We start from the raw sequence: 10,692 nt of genomic DNA, 5'->3' as shown, positions 1-10,692 counted from the left end.
ACACTCTGAAGGTCCAAAGATTACAGAATGCCTCCAGATGTGCTTCGGAAACTACTACTAGTCTTCCAGTGTACAATCAAAGCGTAGACAGTTTAAGACATTACTCCTATGGAGAAAAGTCCGCATGGTGCATATTGTGTTCAATGCCGATGTAGTATTTGTGTTTCATCCACACTCTGAACGTCCACAGATTACAGAATGCCTCCAAATGTGCTTCGGATACTACTACTAGTCTTCCAGGGAACGATCAAAGCGTAGACAGTTTGAGACCTTACTCCCATGGAGGAAAGTCCGCATGGTGCTTATGGTGTTCAATGCCGATGCAACTTTTGTGTTTAATCAACACTCTGAAGGTCTACAGATTACAGAATGCCTCCATATGTGCTTTGGAAACTACTACTAGTCTTCCAGTGTACGATCAAAGCGTAGACAGTTTAAGACATTACTCCCATGAGAAAAGTCCGCATGGTGCTTATTGTGTTCAATGCCGATGCAATTTTTTGTGTTTCATCAATACTCTGAAGGTCCACAGATTGCAGAATGCCTGCAGATGTGCTTCGGAAACTACTACTAGTCTTCCAGTGAACGATCAAAGCATAGACAGTTTAAGACATTACTCCCATGGAGAAAAGTCTACATGGTGCTTGTTGTGTTCAATGCCGATGCAATTTCTGTGTTTAATCTACACTCTGAAGGTCCACAGATTACAGAATGCCTCCAGATGTGCTTTGGAAACTACTACTAGTCTTCCAGTGTACGATCAAAGCGTAGACAGTTTAAGACATTACTCTCATGGAGAAAAGTACATATGGTGCCTATTGTGTTCAATGCCGAATCAATTTCTGTGTTTCATCAACACTCTGAAGGTCCACAGATAACAGAATGCCTCCAGATGTGCTTAGGAAACTACTACTAGTCTGCCAGTAAACGATCAAAGCGTAGACAGTTTAAGACATTACTCTTAAGGAGAAAACTCCGCATGGTGCTTATTGTGTTTAATGCCGATGCAATTTCTGTGTTTCATCAACACTCTGAAGGTCCACAGATTACAGAATGCATCCAGAAGTGCTTCGGAAACTACTACTAGTCTTCCAGTGAACGATCAAAGCGTAGACACTTTAAGACAGTACTCCCATGGAGAAAAGTACGCATGGTGCTTATTGTGTTAAATGCCGATGCAATTTCAGTGTTTCATCAACACTCTGAAGGTCCACAGATTACAGAATGCCTCCAGATGTACTTCGGTAACTGCTACTAGTCTTCCAGTGAACGATCAAAGCGTAGACACTTTAAGATATTACTCCCATGGAGAAAATTCCGCATGGTGCTTATTGTGTTCAATGCCGATGTAGTTTTTGGGTTTCATGAACACACTGAAGGTCCACAGATTACAGAATGCATCCAGATATGCTTCGGAAACTACTACGTCTTCCAGGGAACGATCAAAGTGTAGACAGTTTAAGACATTACTCCCAAGGAGAAGAGTCCGCATGGTGCTCATTGTGTTCAATGCCAATGCAATTTCTGTGTTTCATCAACACTGTGAAGGTCCACAAATTACAGAATGCCTCCAGATGTCCTTCGGGAACTACTGCTAGTCTTCCAGTGAACGATAACAGCGTAGACAGTTTAAGACATTACTCTCATGGAGAAAAGTCCGTATGGTGCCTATTGTGTTCAATGCCGAATCGATTTCTGTGTTTCATCAACGCTCTGAAGGTCCACACATAACAGAATGCCTCCAGATGTGCTTCGGAAACTACTACTACTCTTCCAGGGAACGATCAAAGCGTAGACAGTTTAAGACATTACTCCCAAGGAGAAAAGTCCGCATGGTGCTTATTGTGTTCAATGCCGATGCAATTTCTGTGTTTCATCAACACTCTGAAGGTCCACAGATTACAGAATGCATCCAGAAGTGCTTCGGAAACTACTACTAGTCTTCCAGTGAACGATCAAAGCGTAGACACTTCAAGACATTAATCCCATTGTGAAAATTCCGCATGGTGCTTATTGTGTTCAATGCCGCTGTAATTTTTGTGATTCATCAACACTCTGAAGGTCCACAGATTACAGAATGCCTCGAGATGTGCTTCGGAAACTACTACTAGTCTTCCAGTGTACGATCAAAGCGTAGACAGTTTAAGACATTACTCCCATGGAGAAAAGTCCGCATTTTGCTTATTGTGTTCAATGCCGATGCAATTTTTGTGTTTCATCAATACTCTGAAGGTCCACAGATTACAGAATGCTTCCAGATGTGCTTCGGAAAGTACTACTAGTCCTCCAGTGTACGATCAAAGTGTAAGCAGTTTAAGACATTCCTCCCATGGAGAAAAGTCTGCATGGTGCTTATTGTGTTAAATGCCGATGCAATTTCTGTGATTCATCAACACTCTGAAGGTCCACAGATTACAGAATGCATCCAGACGTGCTTGAGAATCTACTACTACTCTTCCAGGGAACGATCAAAGCGTAGACAGTTTGAGACATTACTCTCATGGAGAAAAGTCCGCATGGTGCTTATTGTGTTCAATGCCGATGCAATTTTTGTGTTTCATCAACACTCTGAAGGTCCACAGATTACAGAATGCATCCAGAAGTGCTTCGGAAAATACTATTAGTCTTCCAGTGAACGATCAAAGCGTAGACACTTTAAGACATTAATCCCATTGTGAAAATTCCGCATGGTGCTTATTGTGTTCAATGCCGCTGCAATTTTTGTGTTTCATCAACACTCTGAAGGTCAACAGATTACACAATGCCTCCAGATGTGCTTCGGAAACTACTACTAGTCTTCCAGTGTACGATCATAGCGTAGACAGTTTAAGACATTACTCCCATTGAGAAAAGTCCGCATTTTGCTTATTGTGTTCAATGCCGATGCAATTTTTGTGTTTCATCAATAATCTGAAGGTCCACAGATTACAGAATGCTTCCAGATGTGCTTCGGAATTTACTACTAGTCTTCCAGTGTACGATCAAAGTGTAGACAGTCTAAGACATTACTCCCGAGGAGAAAAGTCCGCATGGTGCTTATTGTGTTCAATGCCGTTGCAATTTCTGTGTTTCATCAACACTCTGAAGGTCCAAAGATTACAGAATGCCTCCAGATGTGCTTCGGAAACTACTACTAGTCTTCCAGTGTACAATCATAGCGTAGACAGTTTAAGACATTACTCCTATGGAGAAAAGTCCGCATGGTGCATATTGTGTTCAATGCCGATGTAGTTTTTGTGTTTCATCCACACTCTGAACGTCCACAGATTACAGAATGCCTCCAAATGTGCTTCGGATACTACTACTAGTCTTCCAGGGAACGATCAAAGCGTAGACAGTTTGAGACATTACTCCCATGGAGGAAAGTCCGCATGGTGCTTATTGTGTTCAATGCCGATGCAACTTTTGTGTTTCATCAACACTCTGAAGGTCCACAGATTACAGAATGCCTCCAGATGTGCTTTGGAAACTACTACTAGTCTTCCAGTGTACGATCAAAGCGTAGACAGTTTAAGACATTACTCCCATGAGAAATGTCCGCATGGTGCTTATTGTGTTCAATGCCGATGCAATTTTTGTGTTTCATCAATACTCTGAAGGTCCACAGATTGCAGAATGCCTACAGATGTGCTTCGGAAACTACTACTAATCTTCCAGTAAACGATCAAATCATAGACAGTTTAAGACATTACTCCCATGGAGAAAAGTCTACATGGTGCTTGTTGTGTTCAATGCCGATGCAATTTCTGTGTTTCATCAACACTCTGAAGGTCCACAGATTACAGAATGCCTCCAGATGTGCTTTGGAAACTACTACTAGTCTTCCAGTGTACGATCAAAGCGTAGACAGTTTAAGACATTACTCTCATGGAGAAAAGTACATATGGTGCCTATTGTGTTCAATGCCGAATCAATTTCTGTGTTTCATCAACACTCTGAAGGTCCACAGATAACAGAATGCCTCCAGATGTGCTTAGGAAACTACTACTAGTCTTCCAGTGAACGATCAAAGCGTAGACACTTTAAGACAGTACTCCCATGGAGAAAAGTACGCATGGTGCTTATTGTGTTAAATGCCGATGCAATTTCTGTGTTTCATCAACACTCTGAAGGTCCACAGATTACAGAATGCCTCCAGATGTACTTCGGTAACTGCTACTAGTCTTCCAGTGAACGATCAAAGCGTAGACACTTTAAGACATTACTCCCATGGAGAAAATTCCACATGGTGCTTATTGAGTTCAATTCCGATGTAGTTTTTGGGTTTCATGAACACACTGAAGGTCCACAGATTACAGAATGCATCCAGATATGCTTCGGAAACTACTACGTCTTCCAGGGAACGATCAAAGCGTAGTCAGTTTAAGACATTACTCCCAAGGAGAAGAGTCCGCATGGTGCTTATTGTGTTCAATGCCAATGCAATTTCTGTGTTTCATCAACACTCTGAAGGTCCACAAATTACAGAATGCCTCCAGATGTCCTTCGGGAACTACTGCTAGTCTTCCAGCGCACGATCACAGCGTAGACATTTTAAGACATTACTCTCATGGAGAAAAGTCCGTATGGTGCCTATTGTGTTCAATGCCGAATCAATTTCTGTGTTTCATCAACGCTCTGAAGGTCCACAGATAACAGAATGCCTCCAGATGTGCTTCGGAAACTACTACAAGTCTTCCAGGGAACGATCAAAGCGTAGACAGTTTAAGACTTTACTCCCAAGGAGAAAAGTCCGCATGGTGCTTATTGTGTTCAATGCCGATGCAATTTCTGTGTTTCATCAACACTCTGAAGGTCCACAGATTACAGAATGCATCCAGAAGTGCTTCGGAAACTACTACTAGTCTTCCAGTGAACGATCAAAGCGTAGACACTTTAAGACATTAATCCCATTGTGAAAAATCCGCATGGTGCTTATTGTGTTCAATGCCGCTGTAATTTTTGTGATTCCTCAACACTCTGAAGGTCCACAGATTACAGAATGCCTCCAGATGTGCTTCGGAAACTACTACTAGTCTTCCAGTGTACGATCAAAGCGTAGACAGTTTAAGACATTACTCCCATGGAGAAAAGTCCGCATTTTGCTTATTGTGTTCAATGCCGATGCAATTTTTGTGTTTCATCAATACTCTGAAGGTCCACAGATTAAAGAATGCTTCCAGATGTGCTTCGGAAACTACTACTAGTCCTCCAGTGTACGATCAAAGTGTAGGCAGTTTAAGACATTCCTCCCATGGAGAAAAGTCTGCATTGTGCTTATTGTGTTAAATGCCGATGCAATTTCTGTGTTTCATCAACACTCTGAAGGTCCACAGATTACAGAATGCATCCAGATGTGCTTGAGAAACTACTACTAGTCTTCCAGGGAACGATCAAAGCGTAGACGGTTTGAGACATTACTCTCATGGAGAAAAGTCCGCATGGTGCTTATTGTGTTCAATTCAGATGCAATTTTTGTGTTTCATCAACACTCTGAAGGTCCACAGATTACAGAATGTATCCAGATATGCTTCGGAAACTACTACTAGCCTTCCAGGGAACGATCAAACCGTAGACCATATAAGACATTACTCCCATGGAGAAAAGTTTGCATGGTGCTTATTGTGTTCAATGCCGATGCAATTTCTGTGTTTCATCAACACTCTGAAGGTCCACAGATTACAGAATGCATCCAGAAGTAATTCGGAAACTACTACTAGTCTTCCAGTGAACGATCAAAGCGTAGACACTTTAAGACATTACTCCCATGGAGAAAATTCCGCATGGTGCTTATTGTGTTCAATGCCGGTGCAATTTTTGTGTTTCATCAACACTCTGAAGGTCCACAGATTACAGAATGCCTCCAGATGTGCTTCGGAAACTACTACTAGTCTTCCAGTGTACGATCAAAGCGTAGACAGTTTAAGACATTATTCCAATGGGGAAAAGTCCGCATTGTGCTTATTGTGTTCAATGCCGATGCAATTTTTGTGTTTCATCAATACTCTGATTGTCCACAGATTACAGAATGCTTCCAGATGTGCTTCGGAAGCTACTACTAGTCCTCCAGTGTACGATCAAAGTGTAGACAGTTTAAGACAGTTCTCCCATGGAGAAAAGTCCGCATGGTGCTTATTGTGTTAAATGCCGATGCAATTTCTGTGTTTCATCAACACTCTGAAGGTCCACAGATTACAGAATGCCTCCAGATGTCCTTCGGGAACTACTGCTAGTCTTCCAGTGAACGATCAGAGCGTAGACAGTTTAAGACATTACTCTGATGGAGAAAAGTCCGTATGGTGCCTATTGTTTTCAATGCCGATGCAATTTTTGTGTTTCATCAATACTCTTAAGGTCCACAGATTACAGAATGTTTCCAGATGTGCTTCGGAAACTACTACTAGTCCTCCAGTGTACGATCAAAGTGTAGGCAGTTTAAGACATTACTCCCAAGGAGAAAAGTCCGCATGGTGCTTACTGTGTTAAATGCCGATGCAATTTCTGTGTTTCATCAACACTCTGAAGGTCCAAAGATTACAGAATGCCTCCAGATGTACTTCGGAAACTGCTACTAGTCTTCCAGTGTACAATCAAAGCGTAGACAGTTTAGGACATTACTCCCATGGAGATAAGTCCGCATGGTGCTTATTGTGTTCAATGCCGATGCAGTTTTTTTGTTTCATCAACACACTGAAGGTCTACAGATTACAAAATGCCACCAGATGGGCTTCGGAAACTACTACTAGTCTTCCAGGGAACGATCAAAGCGTAGACAGTTTGAGATAATACTCCCATGGAGAAATGTCCGCATGGTGCTTATTGTGTTCAATGCCGATGCAATTTTTGTGTTTCATCACAACTCTGAAAGTCCACAGATTACAGAATGTATCCAGATAAGCTTCGGAAACTACTACTAGCCTTCCAGGGAACTATCAAACCGTAGACAATATAAAACATTACTCCCATGGAGAAAAGTCTGCATGGTGTTTATTGTGTTCAATGCCGATCCAATTTCTGTGTTTCACCCACACTCTGAAGGTCCACAGATTACAGAATGCAACCAGATGTGCTTGAGAAACTACTACTAGTCTTCCAGGGAACGATCAAAGCGTAGACAGTTTGAGACATTACTCTCATGGAGAAAAGTCTGCATGGTGCTTATTGTGTTCAATGCCGATGCAATTTTTGTGTTTCATCAACACTCTGAAGGTCCACAGATTACAGAATGCATTCAGAAGTGCTTCGGAAACTACTACTAGTTTTCCAGTGAACGATCAAAGCGTAGACACTTTAAGACATTAATCCCATTGTGAAAATTCCGCATGGTACTTATTGTGTTCAATGCCGCTGCAATTTTTGTGTTTCATCAACACTCTGAAGGTCCACAGATTACAGAATGCCTCCAGATGTGCTTCGGAAACTACTACTAGTCTTCCAGTGTACGATCATAGCGTAGGCAGTTTAAGACATTACTCCCATGGAGAAAATTCCGCATGGTGCTTATTGTGTTCAATGCGGTTCAATTTTTGTGTTTCATCAATACTCTGAAGGTCCACAGATTACAGAATGCTTCCAGATGTGCTTCTGAAACTACTACTAGTCCTCCAGTGTACGATCAAAGTGTAGGCAGTTTAAGACATTCCTCCCATGGAGAAAAGCCTGCATGGTGCTTATTGTGTTAAATGCCGATGCAATTTCTGTGTTTCATCAACACTCTGAAGGTCCACAGATTACAGAATGCATCCAGATGTGCTTGAGAAACTACTACAAGTCTTCCAGGGAACGATCAAAGCGTAGACAGTTTGAGACATTACTCTCATGGAGAAAAGTCCGCATGGTGCTTTTTGTGTTCAATGCCGATGCAATTTTTGTGTTTCATCAACACTCTGAAGGTCCACAGATTACAGAATGTATCCAGATATGCTTCGGAAACTACTACTAGCCTTCCAGGGAACGATCAAACCGTAGACCATATAAGACATTACTCCCATGGAGAAAAGTTTGCATGGTGCTTATTGTGTTCATTGCCGATGCAATTTCTGTGTTTCATCAATACTCTGAAGGTCCACAGATTACAGAATGCATCCAGAAGTGCTTCGGAAACTACTACTAGTCTTCCAGTGAACGATCAAAGCGTAGACACTTTAAGACATTACTCCCATGGAGAAAATTCCGCATGGTGCTTATTGTGTTCAATGCCGATTCAATTTTTGTGTTTCATCAACACTCTGAAGGTCCACAGATTACTGAATGCCTCCAGATGTGCTTCGGAAACTACTACTAGTCTTCCAGTGTACGATCAAAGCGTAGACAGTTTAAGACATTAATCCCATGGGGAAAAGTCCGCATTGTGCTTATTGTGTTCAATGCCGATGCAATTTTTGTGTTTCATCAATACTCTGAAGGTCCACAGATTACAGAATGCTTCCAGATGTGCTTCGGAAACTACTACTAGTCCTCCAGTGTACGATCAAAGTGTAGACAGTTTAAGTCAGTACTGCCATGGAGAAAAGTCCGCATGGTGCTTATTGTGTTAAATGCCGATGAAATTTCTGTGTTTCATCAACACTCTGAAGGTCCACAGATTACAGAATGCCTCCAGATGTACTTCGGAAACTGCTACTAGTCTTCCAGTGTACAATCAAAGCGTAGACAGTTTAGGACATTACTCCCATGGAGATAAGTCCGCATGGTGCTTATTGTGTTCAATGCCGATGCAGTTTTTTTGTTTCATCAACACACTGAAGGTCCACAGATTACAGAATGCCACCAGATGGGCTTCGGAAACTACTACTAGTCTTCCAGGGAACGATCAAAGCGTAGACAGTTTGAGATATTACTCCCATGGAGAAAAGTCCGCATGGTGCTTATTGTGTTCAATGCCGATGCAATTTTTGTGTTTCATCACAACTCTGAAAGTCCACAGATTACAGAATGTATCCAGATATGCTTCGGAAACTACTACTAGCCTTCCAGGGAACAATCAAACCGTAGACAATATAAAACATTACTCCCATGGAGAAAAGTCTGCATGGTGTTTATTGTGTTCAATGCCGATGCAATTTCTGTGTTTCACCCACACTCTGAAGGTCCACAGATTACAGAATGCAACCAGATGTGCTTGAGAAACTACTACTAGTCTTCCAGGGAACGATCAAAGCGTAGACAGTTTGAGACATTACTCTCATGTTGAAAAGTCCGCATGGTGCTTATTGTGTTCAATGCCGATGCAATTTTTGTGTTTCATCAACACTCTGAAGGTCCACAGATTACGGAATGCATCCAGAAGTGCTTCGGAAACTACTACTAGTCTTCCAGTGAACGATCAAAGCGTAGACACTTTAAGACATTAATCCCATTGTGAAAATTCCGCATGGTACTTATTGTGTTCAATGCCGTTGCAATTTTTGTGTTTCATCAACACTCTGAAGGTCCACAGATTACAGAATGCCTCCAGATGTGCTTCGGAAACTACTACTAGTCTTCCAGTGTACGATCATAGCGTAGACAGTTTAAGACATTACTCCCATGGAGAAAATTCCGCATGGTGCTTATTGTGTTCAATGCGGTTCAATTTTAGTGTTTCATCAATACTCTGAAGGTCCACAGATTACAGAATGCTTCCAGATGTGCTTCTGAAACTACTACTAGTCCTCCAGTGTACGATCAAAGTGTAGGCAGTTGAAGACATTCCTCCCATGGAGAAAAGCCTGCATGGTGCTTATTGTGTTAAATGCCGATGCAATTTCTGTGTTTCATCAACACTCTGAAGGTCCACAGATCACAGAATGCATCCAGATGTGCTTGAGAAACTACTACAAGTCTTCCAGGGAACGATCAAAGGGTAGACAGTTTGAGACATTACTCTCATGGAGAAAAGTCCGCATGGTGCTTATTGTGTTCAATGCCGATGCAACTTTGGGTTTCATCAACACTCTGAAGGTCCACAGATTACAGAATGTATCCAGATATGCTTCGGAAACTACTACTAGCCTTCCAGGGAACGATCAAACCGTAGACCATATAAGACATTACTCCCATTGAGAAAAGTTGCATGGTGCTTATTGTGTTCAATGCCGAAGCAATTTCTGTGTTTCATCAATACTCTGAAGGTCCACAGATTACAGAATGCATCCAGAAGTGCTTCGGAAACTACTACTAGTGTTCCAGTGAACGATCAAAGCGTAGACACTTTAAGACGTTACTCCCATGGAGAAAATTCCGCATGGTGCTTATTGTGTTCAATGCCGCTGCAATTTTTGTGTTTCATCAACACTCTGAAGGTCCACAGATTACTGAATGCCTCCAGATGTGCTTCGGAAACTACTACTAGTCTTCCAGTGTACGATCAAAGCGTAGACAGTTTAAGACATTATTCCCATGGGGAAAAGTCCGCATTGTGCTTATTGTGTTCAATGCCGATGCATTTTTTGTGTTTCATCAATACTCTGAAGGTCCGCAGATTACAGAATGCTTCCAGATGTGCTTCGGAAACTACTACTAGTCCTCCAGTGTACGATCAAAGTGTAGACAGTTTAAGACAGTACTGTCATGGAGAAAAGTCCGCATGGTGCTTATTGTGTTAAATGCCGATGAAATTTCTGTGTTTCATCAACACTCTGAAGGTGCACAGATTACAGAATGCCTCCAGATGTCCTTCGGGAACTACTGCTAGTCTTCCAGTGAACGATCACAGCGTAGACAGTTTAAGAC

This window comes from Schistocerca gregaria, chromosome 9, assembly GCF_023897955.1.
Source record: "Schistocerca gregaria isolate iqSchGreg1 chromosome 9, iqSchGreg1.2, whole genome shotgun sequence".
NCBI lineage: Eukaryota > Metazoa > Arthropoda > Insecta > Orthoptera > Acrididae > Schistocerca > Schistocerca gregaria.
The sequence above is the reverse complement of the archived record's forward strand: the minus strand, read 5'-3'. Positions refer to the sequence as shown.